Genomic DNA, 23,268 nt, shown 5'->3' on the forward strand with positions numbered 1-23,268 from the left:
TGTTTTATTTTAAAATCTTTAATTCTTACATGCGTCCCAAACATGAACCCCCCCCACCTCCCTCCCCATAACATCTCTCTGGGGTCATCCCCATGCACCAGCTCCAAGCACAAATATGTAGTTTGAATGTGGTATTGTTTTGTTTCAGATTTTTTTAAACCAACTGAAGTTTGCTAAGGCTAAAATTCAGTTACCTCTGCAGATTGTTAAAAATAGCCATGGTATACAGAAATGGTTTGGTATTATATTCAACTTTTCCATCCACGTCAAACTTAAGGGATGTTTGACGTCATCATGGGCATTTAAGGTAAAGCAAGTAAAATACTTAAATACTGAAAGGTCCAGGGGAGATATTATGGATTGATGAGAATTATATTACTGCCTGTATATTTAAATACTACTACCATGAAGTTATAATGCTATACTAATAAGAGTAATTCTGGCATCAATTGAAAAATAGTAACAACTAAAAAAAAAAGCATAGATCAAAATTACTTCAACAGAAATACAAGTAAATGAAAAATAGCAAAAAAATCTTACAAAACTATAATGCTTTATCTACTTGAGAAAAACAATGGATTAAGTTACAGTAGCTAAAATTAAAGAGAAAAACAGAAATAACTTTAAAACAGGGAAAACAGAGGCTGATGTTATGTCCTATTTTAAACAGGGAAAATATAGGCTGATGTTGTGTCCTGGTCGTGAGTGTGGGGACCCGGCTGCCCTGAACTGAGTCGAGCCTGCAGGGGACCGCTGGCCTCTGCGTCCTCAGGGCTGGACCCTGCCCCTCGCCGGGGGGGCCTCGTGACCCAGGGGCTCCCCTGACCCCTGCGGGCCCCTGGGGACTGTGGCTGGGGCAGCAGGAACATGAAGGCCCCTCGGGGAGAGCTGGGAGTTGAACTCGACCTGGGCCAGCAGCTGCCTGAGGCGGGTGTTCTCTCGGGTCAGCTCGCTGAGCGCTCTCTCCATCCGCAGGGCCGCCATCCAGCTTTCCTGAGCTCTTTCCTCAAAGAGGCTCACCTCCTGGCAATGGTAGGCAGCAGTTGTCTCCAATTCTTTGCTCATGTCTCCAGCTATCTTCTTGGAGAGGTTGTGGATCTGACACATGGAGTTCAGCTCTCTCCACATGTTGAAGAGTTTCTTCTTGGATTGCAAGCAGCACGCTTCCTTCTTGAACAGTCTTCTGTGAAGTTGCATCCCATGGCTGTCATGTAAACCAGGCAGGCTTTGCTGGATCTCACTGTCGAGTTGTGAATTTTCACACCGCAGGGACGCTTCCTCAGTGTGGAGACTTGTGATTCGTCCTGGGAGCTCTTCCCTCCTCTGCTCACCTCCTCTCGGGTGTGTGGCTGTCGCTTGCTGCTCCTCTTCGGTTCATGCCAAGGAAACACTGCAGTCGGCATCATCAGGGACGCCCTTCAGGTCACCCTCCGAATCCTGGACCGGGGGATGGCCGTTTGCTGGTTCCTTCTTTCTCTGGACATCGGGATTCCCTTCATCCCCACAGTCTCCCAGGAGCTCAGGGAAGGGGAAGATGGTCGGCTGGTGTTCTATGGATCTTAGTCCAGGGCTGTTCAGCTAAGCTGGGGGAGCGGAGGCCAGCCAGATTCTAGGAAACAGTTCTCCCTAAGTGCTCTGAAATAGAGAGGGAGCTAATCCCCTACAGAAGCCCTGGGGGAGGTGGAAACTGCTGATCTCAGCTTGGAGCAGGCCCTCTAGGCGCACCTGGCCCTACAGCAAACCTAGGGGGTCAGAGCAGGGCCAGGCTATGCCCCTTTTTGTGCACAAGGGCACATGGGTAGAGTGGTGGGGCCTCTTCCCTGGCTGAGGTCTGATCTGTGAACTCCTGCAACTGAGAACACCTGGGCCTGTCCCCAAAGTCCAGGTGCCCACCCTCCTCTGAGGCTCCCCCTCCCCTTGTGTGTGCTCACCTGCAGACAGAGCCCAGGACTGGAGGGCATTGTCGCCCTCTTCTGAGGCTCCACCTCTGCTTGTATGTGCTCACCACACTGGCAGAGCCCAGGACTGGAGGGCATTGCCACCAGGCGCTAGCTGTGAGACTAGTACCCCAGCACCAGCAGCTCAGGAGGAATCAACCTGAATGTCAGGGTCTTACAGTCGCATAGGTTCTGTGGAGCCAGCACGTTCTCACTGTGTCCCTGGTACAAGGGGACTCTGCTCCCAGGTGGCATGGTGACCTGGGCTGATTTCCTAGCATGGTCCTGCCATTTGCAGCCCATGCTTCCCATTTTCCTGGCCCCTGAGTGGATCTGTCACCCACAGAGTCCTCTTAGAAGTGGGAAGGGTGTAGAGGCTCAGTTTGCCCTGTTTGAATCCCCTTTACCAAGTCTGTCTCTCCTAGTATCTCTCTGGCCTGCTCACGCTCAGAGCCTCCTGATCAGGCTCTCAGACTCTACCTAGCGTCTCATCCTCAGTTCCTTTACTGGACACGGAAGCAAGGGAACTGGCATCTGAGACCCTTGCAAAGGTCCTGACAGTTCCAGAGCTCAAGAGCCCCTGGTGCATCGTGTGGGGTGTGGGCAGCAAACCCTCCTGAGGGAAGTCAGGCCCTTTTCAGGGCAGCGAGACCCAAGCCTGCAAGGTCACATGGTCGATCTTGAAAAAGGATCCAATGTGGGCTGAAGCAATGACCGTGATCTCCAGAGTCCCCAGCTAGCCCTAAAATGTGTGACATGGAGTTAAAACTATTGGCCCATAAAGAGGTCTGGGACTCTTTATGGAGTGAAGCATCTGACTCAGTGGAGAAGACCCTGAAGTTGGAAAAGATTGAGGGCAGGTGGAAAAGGGGGCAACAGGAGATGAGATGGTGGACTCTGACTCAATGGAGTTTGAGCAAGCTCCAGGAGATGGTGAAGGACAGGGAAGCCTGATATGCTGTAGTCCATGAGGTCACAAAGAGTCTCACAACTGAGCTACTGAACAACGAAAAAGAAGAAAGACGACAGTAGAGCTAGAGTATTGCAGACAAGGTTCTGGGTTGGTTGTGCTTCTCCAGCCCCTCTTGTAGGGTGGCATTTAAAGAAGCGGGAGGAGCATTTCCGCTCCCCTCCCACCCCCGAGACCTTCCTGCCTCCTTCCCTCTCCTGCCTCTCTTTGCTGCTTTCATCCTCTCTTTTCCTCCCTTGCCTCTCCTGTTTGTCTGTCCTCTTATTTCCTCCTTTTGTGCTTTTAAAAAGCCAGTATATATAAAAATTTTATGTTTTTCATACAAGTAAATAGGATTTGTAACTCTGAACTGACACATGCCGTGTGTCCAGGTTGGGACTGGTCACCCAGGAGGTGAGCTGCTCCTTCCTGCTTCCTCTGCTCCTCATGCTCAGACGGAAGCCTCAGGTCTCTGAGGAGCCTGGAGCTCTTGTGGGTCAGCACTCAGAGCCCAGGCTTCGTTTCTTTCCTGAGTTTTCACTTCTTCAGCTCCCAGGGTTCCCTTCCCATGCAGAGTGATGCCAACCTTTCCACTGAGGAGTCACCGTTGAGTTGCCCCACCCTGGTGTATGTGTAGTGGTGTGTGTGTGTGTGTTTGCCCTCAAGGGAAAATATTCTGACTGCCAAATACTAGCAGCATTTCAATAAAACAATATTTGAAGCAAAACAACTGGAGGAAAAATGCCACCTGCCCTGTGAGTATTTGTTGAAGCCATCAAGCTGTCAGTCATTGAATCCACCCTGGACTTGTGCACCCTGAGGGCACTTAGCATGGAAAAAAGCCAGATACCAGCCCCAGAAAAACTGCGCATCAGAGTGGCGATTTCAATGAACCCAGACCCCTACATCTTCCCGTACAGGGAACATCACTAAATTTGAAACCATGCAGGGCCCTAGGGGGCTCCTGGCCTTTCTGTGCCCCTCCTTTCTTTGATGACAGGAAATGGCCTTCATTCAGCCTCCATGACCTTCCCTGAGTTCCAATTCCCTGAGTCCCAGTTAAGAGATTCAAACAGTTGTTAATTATGAAAGGGAGGGGATTGGGAGACCAGGAAGAATCAGTCAAGAGTAGCCTTGGGGCGACATCCTGGTTCCCCACCAATGGACTCACACAGCATTATCTTTGAGCTATGTTGCAGTTACTGAAAGCCCCTCTAGGTGGGAGAAGTTAACAGTTGACAGTGGAAGGCTGCCCACAAGCAAGGAGACCCCAGACTAGTTGAACTGAAGGTTGACAACGGGGACTCTTACTTACCAGCAATGCATCAGAACAATGTCCATGAGTTGATCACACCCTGGGTTTTTCCAGTTGCTAAGTCATGTCCAATTGTGCAACTCTATGGACCGCAGAACGCAAGGCTTCTCTGTTCTTCATTGTCTCCCAGAGTTTGCTCAAATTCATGTCCATTGAGTCGGTCATGCCATCCAACCATCTCATCCTCGGTCACCCCCTTCCCCTCCTGCCCTCAGTCCCCATCAGGATTTTTTTCTAATGAATTGGCTTCAACCTCAGGTGGCTGAACTATTGGAACTTCAGCTTCAGCATCAGTCCTTCCAATGAATATTCAGAGTTGACTTCCTTTAGGATTGACTGCTTTGATCTCTTTGCAGTCCAAGGGACTGTTAAGAGTCTTCTGCACCACAGTTGGAAAGCATCCATTCCTCAGTGCTCAACCTCCTGTAAGGCCCAACTCTCACATCCACCCTCTTGGACTATTAAACTTGTCACTCTCTTCTCCAAGTTGGGACACTTGGTTTTGAGAGAATTAACCCACTGTGTCCCCTTTTGCCTGGCAAAGCAATTGAACTATTCTGTTCTATTTCACCCAAAACTCTTATCTCTGAGATTCAATTTGGTACTGGTGTACAGAGAAGCTCGCTTTTGGCCTCAAATTCTTTACCTTGAGACATTTCCTTAATAAGCATTTACCTTTTGATGTTCCAGCTATCTGGTCTTTAGTGCAAAACCCCTCTCTATGTATCCTAGCTTCTCCCTTACCTCCTCAGAGCAGTCCCACAGGCTTAAGTTCTCAGAAAACCCACCAAATAAAACAATTCTCACCTTTTAAGCTGTGAACTTTTTTCAGTTGATACAACAAGGCATTTTTGAAAAGATAAACCAATGTGAAATCTCAACTCCCCTACATTAATCAATGGATTTAGAGCCAAGCTAATAGAAACACTTAAAAATTTGTATGTTGTATTGTTAAGGGTTTGTGGGCACTGCTTTTAAAAAATCTAATAAAAATTCCTCCCTACAAATATTAAATTATTTGTACAGGTTTCTAATATCAGGACCTAGCATACAAAAGGGTCTGTATTGTTCCAAATGTCAAAATTTGAGGATGCCATAAATCATAGTGGACATTTCATTTAAACAAAAATATAATACTTATACTAATTCTGAAAGGTCCTCTGATGGAGAGGTAATGCATTCATAAGAACTAAATTAACTATCTTGCATTTTTAAAATAGTAACTTAAAATCATATACCAAATTCCAATGAGTCATTATGCTATGAGATAAATAGCAGTAGCTTAAGTAAAAAGAAATATGTCCAAATTACTATAAGACAGAAGCACATAGAGATCTATGTCCAGGTTGTGGGTGTCCAGACCTGGCTGCTGTGAGCTGAGTCCACCCTGCAGGTAACCCCAGGTTTCTGAGCCCTCAGGATGGGGTCCTTCTCCTGCCTGGGGGGCTTCTTGACCCAGGGGCTCCCCTGGCAGCTCCGGGCCTCGGTGGGCTGTGGGTGGCGCAGCAGGAGCACAAGAGCCCCTTGAGAAAGGCTGGAAGTTGGATTCGACCTTGGCCAGCATTTGCCTATTGTGGTCCTGCTCTTGTCTTAGCTCCTTGGGCTTTCTCTCCAGGGCCACAGCCAGCACTGGGCTTTCTTGAGCTCTTTGCTCATAGAAGCGCATCTCCTGCTGATGGCAGGAAGTGCTTCCCTCCAATTCTTTGCCCATGTCCTCAGCTGTCTTCCTGGAAACGCTGTGAATCTGACACATGGAGTTCATGGCTCTACACACACTGGTTTTTCCTTCATTTCTAAACAGTAATGTAGAAGCTAACGTAGTACAAATCCTCTTGATTAGTGATGACAGTTTCAGTTCAGTTCAGTCGCTCAGTCATGTCTGAGTCTGCGACCTCATGAATCGCAGCACTCCAGGCCTCCGTGTTCATCACCATCTCCCGGATTTCACTCAGACTTACGTCCATCGAGTCCGTGATGCCATCCAGCCATCTCATCCTCAGTCTTCTCCTTCTCCTCCTGCCCCTAATTTCCTCCCAGCATCAGACTCTTTTCCAATGAGACAACTCTTCTCATGAGGTGGCCAAGGAGTTTCAGCTTCAGCATCATTCCTTCCAAAGAAATGCCAGGGCTGATCTCCTGTAGAATGGACTGGTTGGATCTCCTTGCAGTCCAAGGGACTCTCAAGAGTCCTCTCCAACACCACAGTTCAAAAGCATCAATTCTTCGGCGCTCAGCCTTCTTCACAGTCCAACTCTCACATCCATACATGACCACAAGAAAAACCATAACCTTGACTAGACGGACCTTACTTGGCAAAGTAATGTCTCTGCTTTTGAATATACTCTTTAGGTTGGTCATAACTTTTGCTCCAAGGAGTAAGCATCTTTTAATTTCATGGCTGCAGTCACCATCTGCAGTGATTTTGGAGCCCCCCAAAATAAAGTCTAACACTGTTTCCACTGTTTCCCAGTCTATTTCCCATGAAGTGATGGGGCCAGACGCCATGATCTTCGTTTTCTGAATGTTGAGCTTTAAGCCAACTTTTTCACTCTACTCTTTCACTTTCATCAGGATGCTTTTTAGCTCCTCTTCACTTTCTGCCATAAGGGTGGTGTCATCTGCATATCTGAGGTTATTGATATTTCTCCCGGCAATCTTGATTCCAGTTTGTGTTTCTTCCAGTCCAGCATTTCTCATGATGTACTCTACATAGAAGTTAAATAAGCAGGGTGACAATATACAGCCTTGATGTACTCCTTTTCCTATTTGGAACCAGTCTGTTGTTCCATGTCCAGTTCTAACTGTTGCTTCCTGACCTGCATACAGATTTCTCAAGAGCCAGTCAGGTGGTCTGGAATTCCCATCTCTTTCAGGATTTTCCACAGTTTATTGTGATCCACACAGTCAATGCCTTTGGCATAGTCCATAAAGCAGAATTAGACATTTTTCTGGAACTCTCTTGCTTTTTCCATGATCCAGGAATCATAATGGGGCAAGACTACATCATGTGTCTTCAGATGTGATGCACTGAAAAGAAGGTGATGATATTTCTTTAGTGATCCTGCAAAAATGCATAACTGGAATCAAATCATGAATAAATATCACACAAACCCCGATATGAGGAACATTCTAATTACTGGCACATGTGCTTCCAAAAAGGGCTTGTGGTGCAGATGGTAAAGAAAGCACCTGCAAGGCAGGAGACCTGGGTTCAACCCCTGGGTTGGAAAGATCCCCTGGAGAAGGGAGTGGAAACCCACCTCCGGATTCTTACCTGGAGAATCCCATGGACAGAGGGGCCTGGTGGGCTGTGGTCCACAGGGTCATGAAGAATCAGATGCACCTGAGTGGCTAAGCAAGCACATGCTGCAGAACAGGAGAGGTCATGAGAGACTGGAAAGGACTGAGGCATTGTTTCAGAGGCATTTAAAGCTGGAGGCACTGCTAAAGGGATCCCGGGAACAGGACCCATTAATGGGCTGACCCTAGGTTAGAACCTGGGCCGGAGGGGAAGAGATAGAGATGAGAGTACTTGCTGCTGCTGCTGCTGCTGCTGCTGCTGCTAAGTCGCTCCAGTCGTGTCCGACTCTGTGCGACCCCATAGACAGAATCCCACAAGGCTCCTCTGTTCCTGGGATTCTCCAGGCAAGAACACTGGAGTGGGTTGCCACTTCCTTCTCCAATGCATGAAAGTGAAAAGTGAAAGTGAAGTTGCTCAGTCGTGTCCGACTCTTAGTGACCCCATGGACTGTAGTCTACCAGGCTCCTCCATCCATGGGATTTTCCAGGCAGGAGTACTGGAGTGGGGTGCCATCGCATTCTCCAGAGAGTATTTGAAAAATTGACAAAATCCTAATACAGATGATGGATTAGATAAATGCTATGTCAATGTCAAATTCTAATTTTGGTCATTGCACTATAGTCACGAAATACTAAACAGGGTTTTAATAACTTTAGTTTTTGTCAAAAGTTCTTAGAGTTACCAATAATCTCTCAACTGTATCCATTTCATGCCATTTATATTCAAGCAATGGTTCATGCTATTTAGATCTTTCCTTATATTCTAGGTGGGAGTCTTTTCATAGTAAGAAAAATAGCATATAAAATCATAATAATACTGTGCTGCTGCTGCTGCTGCTGCTGCTGCTAAGTCGCTCCAGTCGTGTCCGACTCTGTGAGACCCCATAGACGGCAGCCCACCAGGCTCCTCTGTCCCTGGGATTCTCCAGGCAAGAACACTGGAGTGAGTTGCCATTTCCTCCTCCAATGCATGAAAGTAAAAAGTGAAAGTGACGTCGCTCAGTCGTGTCCAACTCTTCGTGAGCCCACGGACTACAGCCCACCAGGCTCCTCCGTCCATGGGATTTTCCAGGCAAGAGTGTTGGAGTGAGACGCCACTGCCTTCTCTATGGAGGTCTAAATCAGCTTTGAGCCTCTCAGTGTCTGAAAGGTTCCTCCAAAGACATATCACAGAGTCTGGAACATGTATTACTGCCTGGAACACACAGGCAAGCTTCTCCAGTCAAATTTGTCTTCAAATTCTCCCTTCAGCCTTCTTTCCTACCATTATAATGTCTGAACTGGTTTGGTGGTTGAATAGCTTCTGGCTCCCAGGTTCCCTCTGGCTTCTTTGAAAAGCTGTTTCTAAATTCCCACAGCTAGTGGCTTAAAACAACCAACATGGCTGCCTTTATACTGCTGTGGATCAGAATTATGGAATCCAGGTGTCAGCACGCAGCCCTTGCTGTTCCCCGGCTTGTAGCAGCATCACGCTGGTCTCTGCCTCCATCCTCTGTGACTTTCTCTATGTGTGTCTCTGTCTTGTCTCCTCTGCATCAGTCTCTGCATTTAGGGTCAGCACTAACCCAGCACGCTCTCATCTCCATCCTAACTCATATCTGCTAAGACCCTGTTTCCAAAGAAAGGCACATTCTGATTTGGTTCCAGTTTGACATGAAATTTTTAGGGACACTGTTCAACCCATGGGTTTCCCTGGTGGCTCTGCAGGGAAGAATCCACCTGCTGATGCAGGAGATATCTGCAGGTTCAGTCCCCAAGTCGGCAAGATCCCCTGGAGAAGGAAATGGCTATCCACTCTAGTATTCTTGCCTGGAGAATCCCATGGACACAGAGCCTGACAGGTTAGAGTCTATGGGATTGCCAAAGAGACAGACACGACTTAGCATCTAAAGAACACCAAATTCAGCTGGTATACCAATACCAACAGCTGGTACTGGGGCCTCAGTTCCCATGCAGTTTATGCATAGCTTGAAAACCTCAGCTTGGCCTTGTCTCTTCCTAATTCTAGGTTTTATCTTTGCATACGACACTCTCCTTCCACCCACCTTCCAGAGTTCCCTGCAGCTCTCTTTCGCCTTCCTTTGTCTTTATTCTGCAATCCCACTGAGACTGTATGCCCCTCCCCAAAGCACCCCTGGCTCCCCGAATCCAGGCCTATTAAGCATGTGTCCCACAAGTGAATTCCGCACCGGAAGCTGAACAATGGGATGTGCGCCAGGCTCTGTTTGTCAGGACATCTGTCTGGGTTGTGGCTGTGCCCTCATAGACACGGGCTGCCCACTGCCTGGTTCTCTGGTCCACGTGGGGGACCATGGCTTGTCGAGTATCTCAGCACTGCTGAACTTTTTCCTGGCAAACCTCATTCTAGTTATTTTGGCTCTATGATAAAGGAAAGTTAATTACTTGCATACATGATCTACTGAGAAAGTCCAGACTGTATATTTTGAGTCTTGACCGTTTAGGACTACATACCCAGAGGAACCAAATCAATGATCGCCTTCACTTTCAAGTTGTGTAGAAACCCTAGCTACCTTTTCGACTCTTCAGTTCAGTTCAGTCGTGTCCAACTCTTTGCGACCCCATGGACTGCAGCACGCCAGGCTTCCCTGTCCATCACCAATTGCCAGAGTCTGCTCAAACTCATGTCCACTGAGTCAGTGATGCCATCCAACCGTCTCATCCTATGTCATCCCCTTCTCCGCCTGCCTTCAATCTTTTCCAGCATCAGGGTCCTTTCCAACGAGTCAGCTCTTTGCATCAGGTGGCCAAAGTACTGGAGTTTCAGCTTCAGCATCAGTCCTTCCAATGAATATTCAGGACTGATTTCCTTTAGGATGGACTGGTTGGATCTCTTTGCCGTCCAAGGGACTCTCAAGAGTCTTCTCCAACACCACAGTTCAAAAGCATCAATTCTTCAGTGCTCGGCTTTCTTTATAGTCCAACTCTCACATCCATACATGACCACTGGAAAAACCATAGCTTTGACTAGAAGGACCTTTGTTGAGCCATTAACAAGACCCAGATTCCCCCCGAGTCAGTCTCTTTCACCAGAAAGCTTCCATAAGCCTCTTATCCTTATCCCTCAGAGGGCAGACAGAATGAAAACCACAATTGCAGAAAACTAATCAAACTGATCACACGGATCACAGCCTCGTCCAACTCAGTGAAACCAGGAGCCACCATGTAGGGCCACCCAAGATGGTCAGGTCATAGTGGAGAGTTCTGAAAAACATGGTCCCCTGGAGAAGGCAATGGCAAACCACTTCAGCATTCTTGCCTTGAGAACCCCACGAACAGTATGAAAAAGCCTTTGCCAGTTCACCTATGCAAAGGCCAGGCTCTATAAAAACGATAGCGACGGTCATAATAACTCTGGAATATTCCCTGGAGGAGGAAATGCCTACTCACTCCAGTATGCTTGCCTGAAAAATCCCATGGACAGAGGAGTCTGGCTGGCTACAGTCCATAGCGTCACAAAGAGTTGGACACAGCTGAAGTGAGTTAGCACACACATATGCCTGATTCAGGCTTGGTCTGAAGAGAACTCTGCAACATGAGGTAGGGACTGGGCCATGCTTGGGTACAGAGGAGAAAATGATCCCTTGGCTTCGTGCGGGGGACTGCCCGTGAAGGGTTAAGTCTTGGGAGCTGCTCGGTGTTATGCAGAGCCTTAGGCACGTCCCTAAGCTCCCTGTCCCGCCCCCCTGAAGAATTTACTACCCTTAAGGCTCCGGGACGTCTCGGTCTTGCAACATTTCATAGAAGATAGATTAGCTTATTGATAGAAGATAGATTATCTATTTGTGATCTGCACACAATGGTAAGGGTCTTGTGATTGTATCTGGAGATTAATATACAATCTTGTGAATGTCAGAAGTCACGTACTTTATCCTATATATACTGCAGCACAATAAAGGAAGGCATCAGCCATTTTGGTCTGATCCTCTCAACCCCATCTTTTGTCTCTCTCTTATTTTTCTTAGCGGGGACGCTCCGTTCTCTCCCTGTGCAGGTGTGACTCTTGCTTGTGCTGGCCGCGGCAGGTGGCGCCCAACGTGGGGCTCGATTTCGACAGTTTTCCTCGCCACTACTCTTATTAGCTAAAAAGAGTGAGTATATACGTATACAAGTGAATTTAAATTGAGGAGGAGTAGTAAGGTATATAGTGGAGAGTATAAATATGAGACAGACGCATAGTCGTCAATTGTTTGTACATATGTTATCTGTGATGTTAAAACATCGGGGAATTACTGTTTCCAAACCTAAATTAATCAATTTTCTTTCATTTATTGAGGAAGTTTGCCCTTGGTTCCCCAGAGAAGGCACAGTAAATTTAGAAACATGGAAAAAGGTAGGGGAACAAATTAGGGCTCATTATACTCTACATGGCCCTGAAAAAGTCCCTGTTGAAACTTTATCCTTTTGGACACTAATTCGTGATTGTCTGGACTTTGATAATGATGAATTAAAACGTTTAAAAAATTTACTGAAACAGGAAGAAAATCCTCTACATGTTCCTGATCCGGAACCCAGGTATGCTGTTCCCAAGGGAGTTGAAGGCGACCCTCCGTTTTCTAAATTATCGCGTCCTTCAGATAATGATGATTCACTTTCATCCACAGATGAGGCGGAATTAGACGAAGAAGCTGCTAAATGCCATCAAGAAGATTGGGGTTTTTTAGCACAAGAAAAGGGGGCGTCAACATCTAAAGATGATTTGATTGAATGTTTAAAAAACCTCACTGTTGCTTTACAGAGTTCAGGAATTAAGCTTCCCATTAACAACTCTAAATCTCCTTCTGCTCCGCCTCTTCCCCCTGCCTATGCTCCTTCTGTTATAGCAGGTCTCGATCCCCCTCCGGGGCCTCCTCCTCCTCCTCCTCCTCCATCTGAGATTGTGTCTCCACTGCAGAAGGCATTGAAACAAGCGCAACGACTTGGTGAGGTCGTCTCCGACTTTTCTTTTGCTTTTCCTGTCTTTGAAAATAACAACCAGCGTTTTTATGAAGCGCTGCCTTTTAAACAATTAAAAGAGTTAAAGATTGCTTGCTCACAATACTGTCCTACCGCTCCATTCACTATTGCTATGATAGAAAGTTTGGGTACTCAAAATCTACCCCCAAATGATTGGAAACAAATAGCTAGGGCCTGTCTTTCGGGAGGAGATTATTTACTATGGAAATCTGAATATGCTGAACAGTGTGCTCGTATAGCCGATGTCAATCAGCAACAAGGTATACAAACTTCCTACGAAATGTTGGCTGGTGAAGGTGCTTTCCAGGCTACTAATACTCAACTTAACTTTTTACCTGGTGCATATCCACAAATATCAAATGCGGCTCGACAGGCATGGAAAAAACTTCCTAACTCTAGTATTAAGACAGAAGATCTCTCAAAAGTCCGACAGGGACCTGATGAGCCTTATCAGGACTTCGTGGCACGGCTCTTAGATGCTATAGGTAAGATAATGTCAGATGAAAAGGCTGGGATAGTATTCGCAAAACAATTGGCTTTTGAAAACGCTAACTCTGCCTGTCAAGCTGCTTTACGACCTTATAGAAAAAAGGGAGATCTGTCTGATTTTATTCGCATTTGTGCTGATATTGGACCCTCCTACATGCAAGGTATTGCTATGGCTGCGGCTTTTTGGGCATACATTCCCGATCCACCTACGATTCAATCATTAGGATGGGATAAAGAAGTAGTACCTGTCTATGTCAATGATACAAGTCTTTTGGGAGGAAAATCAGATATTCATATTTCTCCCCAACAAGCTAATATCTCTTTTTATGGTCTTACTACACAATATCCTATGTGCTTTTCTTATCAATCACAACATCCCCACTGTATACAGGTGTCAGCTGATATATCTTATCATCAAGTGACTATTTCTGGCATTGATGAAAAAACCGGAAAAAGATCGTACCGTGACGGAACCGGACCTCTCGACATTCCGTTTTGCGACAAACATCTAAGCATCGGCATAGGAATAGACACTCCTTGGACTTTATGTCGAGCCCGGGTTGCGTCAGTGTACAACATCAACAACGCCGATGCCACCCTTTTATGGGATTGGGCACCTGGGGGAACACCTGATTTCCCTGAAAATCGAGGACAGCATCCACCCATTTTCTCTGTAAACACTGCTCAAGTATATCAAACAGAACTGTGGAAACTTTTGGCTGCTTTTGGTCATGGCAATAGTCTATATTTACAATCCAATATTAGTGGGAGTAAATATGGTGATGTAGGAGTTACAGGGTTTTTATATCCCAGAGCTTGTGTCCCTTATCCATTCATGCTGATACAAGGCCATGTGGAAATAACACTGTCATTGAATATTTATCATTTAAATTGTTCTAATTGCATACTTACCAATTGCATAAGAGGTGTTGCTAAAGGAGAACAAGTTATAAAACAATCTGCTTTTGTAATGTTACCTGTTAAAATAACTGAAGCTTGGTATGACGAGACTGCTTTAGAATTGCTACAACGCATTAACACGGCTCTTAGCCACACTGAAAAAAGTGTGAGCCTGATTGTTCTGGGTATAGTATCTTTAATCACCCTTATAGCAAATGCTGTCACCGCTTCTGTATCTTTAGCACAATCCATTCAAGGTGCTCATACTGTAGATTCCTTGTCATATAATGTTACTAAAGTAATGGGAACACAAGAAGATATAGATAGAAAAATAGAAGATAGACTATCAGCTTTATATGATGTGGTTAGAGTTCTAGGAGAACAAGTTCAGAGCATTAGTTTCCGCATGAAAATCCAATGTCATGCTAATTATAAGTGGATTTGTGTTACAAAAAAGGCTTATAATGCATCTGATTTTCCATGGGATAAGGTGAAAAAACATCTACAAGGAATATGGTTTAATACTAATGTGTCTCTAGATCTATTGCAGTTGCATAATGAAATTCTTAATATTGAAAATTCTCCAAAAGCTACTTTGAACATAGCTGATACTGTTGATAATTTTTTACAAACTGTATTTTCTAACTTCCCTAGCCTTCATTCACTGTGGCGTAGCATAATTGCTGTGGGCGCGGTTCTGACTGTTGTGCTTATATTGATTTGTTTAGCTCCTTGCCTTATTCGTAACATTGTTAAAGAACTTTTACATATGAGAGTTCTGATACATAAAAACATGTTGCAACACCGACATCTTATGGAGCTTTTAAAAAAATAAAGAGAGGGGAGCTGCGGGGGACTGCCCGTGAAGGGTTAAGTCTTGGGAGCTGCTCGGTGTTATGCAGAGCCTTAGGCACGTCCCTAAGCTCCCTGTCCCGCCCCCCTGAAGAATTTACTACCCTTAAGGCTCCGGGACGTCTCGGTCTTGCAACATTTCATAGAAGATAGATTAGCTTATTGATAGAAGATAGATTATCTATTTGTGATCTGCACACAATGGTAAGGGTCTTGTGATTGTATCTGGAGATTAATATACAATCTTGTGAATGTCAGAAGTCACGTACTTTATCCTATATATACTGCAGCACAATAAAGGAAGGCATCAGCCATTTTGGTCTGATCCTCTCAACCCCATCTTTTGTCTCTCTCTTATTTTTCTTAGCGGGGACGCTCCGTTCCCTCCCTGTGCAGGTGCGACTTCTTGCTTGTGCTGGCCGCGGCAGCTTCGCTTCTTAGATTGGCCCTGTAGAGGCATAGTTTGCTCCTGGGTAGGACTCACTCATTCATGCTCTTGTTTAATGCTTTGAACTTTGAAAGGTCAAGGACGAACCATCAGAAGTTAATCTTTGCATGAGTGAAAACCTATCAGTCTTGGAAATTAGCTCAGGCCTTGCCTCTTTAGACTTCTCTAGGGTTCCTTTCATTTCTATCTGAAAGGTAAGTTTAAACAAAAAAGTGTCACAGTATGTGGAAAAACGCTCAGGCTTCAAAACAACCCTTTGGCGCTAGTGGGAAAGAATCACCGGCCAACTGTAGGAGAATCTAGAGATGTGAGTTCCATCCCTGGGTCAGGAAGATCCCTGGAGAAGGAAATGTCAACCCACTCCAGTATCCTTGCCTGGAAAATTCCCTACACAGAGGAGCCTGGTGGGCTACAGTCCATGGGGTCACAAAGAGTCGGACATGACTGAGAGACTAACACTTCAGAACCACCCTAAGTTGAATTCCACTTCTGCCACCTACAGACTTGACTTTGGCCTTCTCCCTTAGCGTCTGAGTGTTGGTTTGTGCACCTGTGATGTCAATGACATAGGCACCCTGCGTGAACCCCCCCTCCCAGGTCAGATATGGATGAATCCTGCAGGCAGCTGGCTTCCTCTTCACTCTTGGAAGACTCTGGTCTTGGAACAAGACTGGTTTCCAGACAACAAAGGCAAGGCTGACATTACAGTAACCTTTAGCCAGTGTGCAGACACTCAGATCTAACCACTTCAGTGTGGGTGGGTGTCAGGTGGTAGGAATCAGTGCCTGGGTAGAGGAGGGTGTGCTGTCCTCTAATTGTTCCAGTGCATCCAGGCCTTGCCTCCTGGAAACTCATCTCCCTTTTCATGCTTGGATTCATCCCCACCCAATGAGAAGATAATCGTCTCCCTCATCATACTGTTATAGAGAATTGTTATAAAACAATTGTCCTAAGTGAATTTTGAGAGAGAAAATGTTAAGCTGGAACTCCGAAAGCATTACAAACATCAATGAGGAAGTCTGTTCTCAGTTAGCAAGATCCCTACCTAGGAGGGATTAAATAGCTCTTACCAAAGTGTGCATTCTATAATTTCATCACACACTGTGAGCCATCATCTCAGCATCAGGCCTTGAACCAACATCTGAAATACCTTCTCCCTTAATCCCCATCATCCAAGAATAAACAGTCTTAATGAAAGAAAGTCTCAAGAGGAGGTGAAAGGAATTTGTTTTCCCAGTTGATTTTAACTGTCTTTCCCAGAGTAGGGAGCTGTGCCAGCTGGTGCCCTCCTTACAACACCTCAGGCAAATATAACCACAGCCTTGCTTCTAGAAGTTCCCTGGGCGCCGAGAGTCAGGGCCTGGCACCTGGCGCGATGAGCAGCCACCGGGATGTTTCAAGTTCCACTTTGCTAGCTGCCCTTCACTCCGTGGGTGAGCTCACATTTTAAATCTTGCCAAGAGAGACATGCCCTTGAACTCTGCAATCCTGTCCCGCGATGTTGCAAGCTTAAAGGGGAGCAAACATTTTCTTATTTCAAAACCCAAAAGCAAATATTTCTGAGACTGTCTGAAGAAAGCTCCTTGGAATTAGCATCAATTACTCACTCGATGTGGAGAAGGAAATGGCAACCCACTCCAGTGTCCTTGCCTGGAAAATTCCATGGATGGAGGAGCCTGGCAGGCTGCAGTCCACAGGGTCACAAAGAGTCAGACACAACTGAGCAACTTCACTTCACTTCTTCACTCACTGTACGATGAAAGAGCCACATGTACACGACTGCTCTCGAGGAGTGTTTGCTGGGAAGAGTGCAAACAGAATTCGAGAGCCAGATTGCTAGCAGGAACATAAAGACAGATCTGAAGGTGGGAAATGGTGTTCCTTTGCCATAGGAGTTGTTGGATCTTGAAAAACTCTATGGTTTTACCAGGAGCTTGTAACATGATCTAGAAAATAGTTTTACAAAGGTAATTAAGTAAAGTAAATAGGAAACTGCATCTAAAATTTGGCAGTGAATTATTTATTTTTTCTTGACTATGTTAGCAATATACATGTTCTTTGTGGAACATGTGAAAAACAAAAATATGGTATGTAGAAGAAATCAAAAATCACACACGTGTTGCCATCAAAGCTAACTATTTTCTAAGGTACGTGTATATATATATATATATGTATTTTGTTTTTCCACAAAATTATATTTAGGCTCTATTTGTATTTGCCCTATGCTTTTTACACTTAAGGAAATCATATTTTATATTGTAATATCTGAGTGGTTGTCTCCCTTCGATACCTAGAGCAAACGTAATATTTCTTTGAAATGTAGAGCTATTTCCAAAACATTTATGTGAATTTTCCAGTGTACTGTAAAACATCCATTCAATACAAAAGATGTATTAAATAAATAAATGTAAAATTAATATTCTTGCAGTTGAGTCGCTCAGTTGTATCTGATTCTTTGAGCCCCCGTGGACTGTAGCCTGCTAGGCTCCTCTGTCTGTGGAATTTCCCGCAAGCATATTGGCGTGGGCTGCCGTCTCCTGCTCCAGGGCGTCTTCCCCACCCGAGGGCGGGAGCTGCACCTCCTGCAGCAGCAGATCCTTCACCACTGAGCCGCCGGGGAAGCCAAAGGGAAGTGAGAACCCAATTTATCAGAGAGACACGTGTGTAAAGACACAACAGCACCATAATTGCCGCATCTCTACAGAAGCAAAAGACGCTGTCTTCCTGCACTTCTTGAGATTTTAGTTTTACGTCATTAAACACTTCTACTTACCACAAGTCTAAGAAGTTTTGCTCAGTTTTTGATAACATCTCTAAAATATTCTATGTCCCTGGAAAAGATTCCGTGGTAATTTTTCATATACACAACTTCCCTGATGAGACACACACATGCACACATAACCAATCTGGGAACTCCTGGGTCATAATTTCCATGCTGGAGGAGGTGAATTTCCTGAAGAAAAATGAATCTCCAATCCAACTCTAGAGGTGATTTGAGGTGCTCCTTTACTAGAGGAAAGTTTATCAATTTACAGGAAAGCATAAACATCAATAGGTCACTGTTTTTTCATTGACAATTTTTTTCCACTACATTTCATATGTGGTTGGGGCATCCCTGGGTCGGGAAGATCCCCAGAGAAGGAAATGGCAACCCACTCCGGTACCCTTGCCAGGGAAAACCCCACAGATGGAGGCTACAGTCCACGGGTCGCAAAGAGCTGGACACAACTGAGCAACTTCGCTTTGGGCATTTGGCCTGTGAGGTGAGTCACCATACGGCAGATGGCGAGACACAGAATCATTCAGAAACAGGCACGCATGCTGGACACAGCAGGTGCTGTCCGCAGTCGCCCACGGATGTTCCTTTATACCACACGTAATAACGTCACTTGCTAGGTATGTGTGTGGAATTTCTAAATGGAATGAAATCCATCAACGCGCCGTGACTCGCATCACTGGTGTGTCCTGGCTCCCCACTGTGCCACCTGATCTAGACGGACACTCACCATCATAGGAAACCACCTGATCACCCAGGCATCAGAAAGCCAAAGATGGAGCCATGCCTCTGTAACCCAGTAACTTACCATTTCTGGGAGGGGTGAGCACAGCCTAGGCAAGGATCTTCTGGGCAGGTGTCTCCCTGTTTCCGCCTCACCAAGGCCCAGCCTTACCAGGTGAGAGCTTCGTTCGTTTGGCTCTAGCCTACAGAGGTTGCATTGCTTCCCCCAGATTCAGATGTCACAGAGATAAAGCCATGCACTTTAATTGGTCACTTGTAACAGTTTCCCAAAGAAGGCCGGTCACATTGCCTGGATAGAGGGAGGATTAATTGGAGATTCGGAAGTCCCACCCCTAGAGATTCTGATTCTCTAGCTCTGTGTTGAGAGCCTGCAGAAGAATCCCATGAAGATTAGAATTTGAGATCCAATCAGGTATATCCTGAAAGAATGCAGTTATGAATCCTTTCTTGATCAAAGAGGAAATGCTTAATGATATCTGGGGCCATCTTAATCATCCCTGGATGGTAATTCAGTCATCATCACTAAGCATTACAAAGTGGAATCTGGACAGGGCAGGGAACCAGTCCTGTTTTTTTCTGGAGTGGTCATTTATTAACTGCTTTTTCTAAGAGAGTATAATAATTAGGTACATTGTATAAATACACCGTGAAAAGAGAAAAGTCTCAGGACTTTCTGTTCACCTCTGAAGTGGTTTACACAGCACTGATCAAAGCCTTCCACCCACCCTGAATTTCTGTGTCTCGTTCAGGCAGGAGCCCCAGCAGAGAGGTCTGGCACCAGCTGCCTTTAAATAGACTCTGAGGGCACCTGCCACAGCAGAGCCCAGTGGTGGAAGAAGCCATTTGCCCCCTTTATTAGTTATCTGGGGCTGCTGCAGCAGAGAGCACAAAGTGGCTGACTTAAACAACGGAACATACTGTCTCAACAGCTCTGGATGTTACAAGTGTCAGCAGGGTTAGGTCTTTCTGAACTTTAGATTATATCCTATATTTCTGGAGAGATATTTTGACCTTGCCCCTACGTCTTGTCCAGAAAAAGGTTAAAATTCAAAAACTGAATGTCCAAAGATTCACTTTTCCCGGATAACTATCAAGATGATTAGATAGCATCACCAGCTCATGGTCATGTGCGTGAGTAAACATGAGAAAACGCTGGGTGATAGGCAAGGACAGGGAAGCCTGGTCTGTGGCAGTCCTCTGACCCTCCTCCCCCTCTTCCTCCCCTCCTCCATCTCCTCCTCCCCTCCTCTTCCCTTCCTCTTCCTCCTCCTCCTGTAATCACACCCAGTGTGTCTGCCTCCAAAGCCACTATGCCAAGGTCACAGCCAGGACAGGAAGTCACACTGCCCTTACCCACAAATGGGTGGCCAGAAATCCCGGGGACGTGGGGATTAGCACTCAAAACCTCCTCTCCTCCCCCAGATTCAAATATCTTTTATTTTCTTTCCAGAACTCACTTAACACAAACATGTAAAATAGGGTTCTTTATAGGCACCTTGGCCTTCCTAGGGTGGCGCAGCAGTAAAGAATCCACCTGCCAATGCAGGAGACACAAGACAAGGGTTTGATCCCTGGGTCAGGAAGCCCCTGGAGGAAAAACAGACTCCAGGATTGCTGCCTGGGAGTTCCCATGGACAGAGGATCCTGGCGGCTACAGTTGAAGGAGTCGCAGAGAGTTGGACACAACTGAGTCACTGAACATGCAGGCCCATGAGGACATTCGATTTAAGTTGAGGTCTTCCATGCTGACTTGCTTCTGTCATACCCTGCAAGAATGTTTTCTTTCCTTTTACAGAATCCCTTGTATCAGTTCATTTGACTGATCTTTTACCTTTTCTCCTGAAAGTAAAATTCAGGAACACAGACATGTAGTCAGGATTTACCTATGACAGATGAAGTCCAAAATAGGATGTGCTCAGGCACTCAGCCGAGTCCGACCGTTTGCGATCCTATGGACTGTAGCCCTCCAGGATCCTCTGCCCAGCATGTACCAGGCAAGAATACTGGAGTGAGAGGCCATTTCCTCCTTCACAGGATGTGCCCGATACAGGGATCGAACCTGAATCTCCTACCTTGGCAGTTGACTTTTTTACTGCTGAGCCACCTGGCAAGTTTCTGAATAGGAGGGTAATCAGCTAAAGCCCTGGGCTATGGCTCCTTTCTGCCTCCGCTGGTGGTGAGTGGATACAGAAGTGGGAGTGCGTGATGGTGCCCCTGGTGGTCTGCGTCCTGTCTGGAACTCCTACAGAGGGGGCTGCGCTTCTAGATTCAGGATCCTGAGATTTCCACAGGGCATGTCCGCAGGCACAGCACCGGAGATGATGGGACATCTCCCCTCCTCCATAAGCTCAGATATGCAGATGACACCACCCTTATGGCAGAAAGCGAAGAAGAACTAAAGAGCCTCTTGATCAAAGTGAAAGAGGAGAGTGAAAACATTGGCTTAAAGCTCACCATTCAGTAAACTAAGATCATGGCATCTGGTCCCATCACTTCATGGCAAATAGATGGGGAAACAGTGGAAATGGTGAGAGACTTTATTTTCGGCGGGCTCCAAAATCACAGCAGATGGTGACTGCAGCCATGACATTAAAAGCGTATTAAAAGCAGAGACATTACTTTGCCAACCAAGGTCCGTCTAGTCAAGGCTCTGGGTTTTCCAGTGGTCATGTATGGATGTGAGAGTTGGACTGTGAAGAATGCTGAGCGCGAAGAATTGATGCCTTTGAACTGCAGTGTTGGAGAAGACTCTTCAGAGTCCCTTGGACTGCAAGGAGATTCAACCAGTCCATCCTAAAGGAGATCAGTTCTGAATATTCATTGAAGAAACTGACACAGATCCTGAAACTCCAATACCTTGGCCACCTGATGGGAAGACCGACTCACTTGAAAAGACCCTGATGCTGGGAAAGATTGAAGGCAGGAGAAGGGGATGGCAGAGAATGAGATGGTTGAATGGTACACCGACTCAGTGGACATGAGTCTGAGTAAACTCTGGGAGTTAGGGATGGACAAGGAGGCCTGGCATGCTGCAGTCCATGGAGTTGCAAAGAGTCGGAGATGCCTGAGCAGCAGAACTGTACTGAACTGAACACTTCCTTGAGGAAGGAAGTGAGGGAGGGACAGTGACCACAGCTCTAGAAATTCAGCCTCCCTATGTCCCAGCCTTCTGACAACGAGCTTGTCTTGGTAGGACTGACCTGATCCTGGCTAGCGCCAGGGGTTCGGTTCAGTCTGGGAATAGCTACGACAAACCTAGACAGTGTATTCAACAGCAGACACATCACTTTGCCGAAAAGGTCCATCCAGTCAAAGCTATGGTTCTTCCAGGAGTCATATACAGATGTAAGAGTTGGACCATAAAGAAGGTGAGTGCTGACGAACTGAGATTTTCAGATTGTGGTGCTGCAGAAGGCTCTTGAGAGTCCCTTGGATAGCAAGGAGATCAAGCCAGTCAATCCTAAAGGAAATCAACTGTGAATATTCTTGGAAGGACTGAGTCTGAAGCTAAAAACTCCATATTTTGGCCACCTGGTGCCAAAGAGCTGACTCACTGGAAGACTCTTGGTGCTGGGCAAGATAGAAGGCAAAAGGAGAAGGGGGCAACAAGAGGATGAGATGGTTAAGAGAGCATCAAGAACTCAATGGACGAAGAACTTGAGGCAAGCCGCTAGGAGATAGTGGACAGTGGAGCCTAACGCTTGCCACATGTCCTTGGGGTCGCAAAGGAGTTGACACGTAATGACCTGAACAACAACAACATCAAAGCTTTCTCCACTCCACACAAGTAGAATTTGGACGAGAATGATCCTTGCCTTGAGGGGGCAGTGGGCATCTGTGGACTGTAGGATGCTAGCAGTATCCTGGCCGCCCACCAAAATCCCAGGAGTGTCTTCCTAACCGTGACACCCAGAAAGTGTCGACAGACATTGCCAAATGTACTCTGGGGCCACATTTACAGCCTGATTGAGAACTACAGATTCAGTCTGATCTAACTCCAGAAACAAAATAAATAACAACAAACCAAATAAATGTTTGGAATTGAACCAGTCCTCTAGATCCTGGATTGGGTCCAGATGAGCTAAATTTCCGCACAATTATTTGAGATTAGTCATGAAAGAGCCTCTCAGATGGATTCAAGGATGGAGGCCAGGGAAGCTTTGCCACACTTGAAAGGACCATTCAATTCTTCAAATAAGTGAAAGACAGCTTTTCTCTGGCCTCGTTTTCAATTATTCTTCATAGGAGATTCAGAAACAGCCGAAAATACCAGTTCATGCTTTGAATGCGCAGTCACCGTGGGGCCCTGGAGTTGTGCAAGCAATGCTGAGGAAGATTAAAGCTTAAAATATTCTGCAGCACACAGAATGAGAGTGTGCACAGATACCTCCCTCTGCTTTCCCCATCTTTCTTTCCACCACCTTAAAAACCATTCCCGCACAACAGTCTGCATATCTAACATATGTTGCTATTCAGTGCTAAGTCATGTCCAGCTCTTTGTGACCCATGACATTCAGCATGCCAGACTTTCCCCTCCATCCTTGCATTCTCACTCTCAGAGATTGCTCGAATCATGTTCCATGG

This window comes from Capra hircus, chromosome 1 (genome assembly GCF_001704415.2).
Source record: "Capra hircus breed San Clemente chromosome 1, ASM170441v1, whole genome shotgun sequence".
In the NCBI taxonomy this organism is placed as follows: Eukaryota; Metazoa; Chordata; class Mammalia; order Artiodactyla; family Bovidae; genus Capra; species Capra hircus.